The sequence below is a fragment of the Crocodylus porosus genome, unplaced genomic scaffold (assembly GCF_001723895.1).
Source record: "Crocodylus porosus isolate Cpor-Errol unplaced genomic scaffold, CroPor_comp1, whole genome shotgun sequence".
NCBI lineage: Eukaryota > Metazoa > Chordata > Crocodylia > Crocodylidae > Crocodylus > Crocodylus porosus.
Window position 1 is genome coordinate 29,482,828 of NW_017728911.1, and position 1,888 is coordinate 29,484,715.

The 1,888-nt window shown below is 45.9% G+C and overlaps 1 long non-coding RNA gene across 1 annotated transcript in view; it reads left to right on the forward strand.

Annotated features, from left to right (window-relative positions):
- LOC109309130 overlaps positions 1–1,111 on the forward strand; it is a 23,599-nt gene extending 22,488 nt beyond the window's left edge. The window contains exon 3 of the long non-coding RNA XR_002100795.1: positions 969–1,111. This is a non-coding gene — a long non-coding RNA (uncharacterized LOC109309130). The remainder of the gene's footprint in view (positions 1–968) is intronic.
- Positions 1,112–1,888: the final 777 nt, after the last annotated feature.

Below are 1,888 nucleotides of genomic sequence, written 5' to 3' on the forward strand. Positions count from 1 at the left end.
TTCACTGGGCTACATTGGTGCAACTTCACACTCTCAGTCAAATCAGTGCAATTTTGTGTGTAGTCATGATAAACTGCAGGTACCCCACACCTTCCCAGATGTGGCCTCCATTAAGCTACTATGTAGTGAAGGAGACTATATACATATGGATGACAAATACTGTTAAATATAAAGGACTCAATCCTGTCACAAGTGCCTTCACTCCCATTCATTTTGATGAGAGTCGAGGCATTCAGCATTGTGTGGAGTTGCTCAACCTAGTGTAGGATCAAGCTTTTATTTTCAGTCAATGGTGATATATAAAATAACTTGTCACCTACTGTAAATAACTTTAAGTGCTATTTAGCAAGGACTTTTGTTTGTGCTGGGGAGTCTCAGACAAGCCATTCTGGTCCCTGTTCTGGGACTGTGAAGCAAAGTATATGTAGGCGTTGTCATCATTCACTCCAGTTTTCCCTTACCCTTCATTTTTATCCCTTTTTGGTTGCCTTTTGCTGCTTAGAATGACTTACTATCTCCCTCCATCCCTTCCCATGCCCATATTCCTTATTTTTCATTGATGTCTGGACCTCATTAGAATTAGAGAAGATACAGGACCAGCAAAGTCCAGCTACAGATTTCAATCTTCAGAAAGCAAATAATGCAGATAATACCTCCTCTCCAGAGACCACCTCACCAGCACACCAACACACACATGAAAGTATGCCAGTAGTACTAACAATTCCCTCCCATGCCCGCAATGATGAAGCTGGAGAAATCCTTTAGGATGGAGGTCTGTCGACCTCTTTGTGGGTTACTGTGTAGTGCTCAGGGGAAGGTCTTTCAAGTTCAGGCCCTGTTGATGGGCAGTACAGAGAACTGAGAATGGATTCGTAGGTGTTGTAGGTCAGGACTGAGCTGATTTATAAGGGTTTTTTGTGTTGCTCGCACTCTAGACCAGTGGTTCTCAACATTTTAGACTCAGGCAGGGGTGACTGGTGCCTCCAGAGTCTGGCGGGGCACAACTTGTGGGTGGGCCCAGGGGCAGGCCAAAAGCCCCATATCCACTTCTACACTTCTGTGCTGCAGCTTAGTGCCCTCCACCCGCTCCATATGCTGCCAGCCTGCGTGGCAAAAAAACACCCTGTTCTGAGTGGTGTGGAGTCAGGGACCAATTTGGGGTGGGGGGGGGGTACATGCAATGTTGTGCCCCCTCTATCAGCCACCTGTGGACTCAGAGCACCCCTCGTTAGACTCAAAGTACCCCTCCATCATTTCTGTGAATTGAGCAGCACCCCATTTCAAAAACTAATTTATTATAGGGCTTACCTCCTTACAGAGGGGCTGGTTAGTTGGACTAATGGGGGAGAGCCTAAACTTGTGCTCATCTGCTTAACGCCTCATACTTTCTGTGGCTCCCTTCAAAGGATCTGGTGATACCCTGGTTGAGAATCACTGCTCTCGACTGTAGTAGCAGGGGCAGCTGCAGAAATGGAGTGGACTGCGCTGGTGGAGTTGTATGAGGACCCAACACTGAAATTGCCATTTCAGTAAAACAGGGTTGAAGTACAAGTGTAGAAATAGATATAGATATAGCTATGGAGCAGGAATGGAAGGGGGAATGTGTCAGTTTGGAAGGAAGTTGGTAGAGATGGGGCATTTTAGGAATAAAACTTACCCATGCAACATACTGAAGCTGGCTAGTGGCATGGGACCCTACTTTTCCCAAATACTTTACCCCTCACAAAAACGCTCATGAAACATGAAGAGGAATAGCATTAGAACAAGCTTCCATTGGTGAGTCATTAGTGACAGATTAATGCTAGGCCGTGTACAGCGCAGCAGCCACAACAAGCATTAGCAGGGCTGCTATCAGTAGGCATTAGTTTATAAGAGTACAGATGATGGA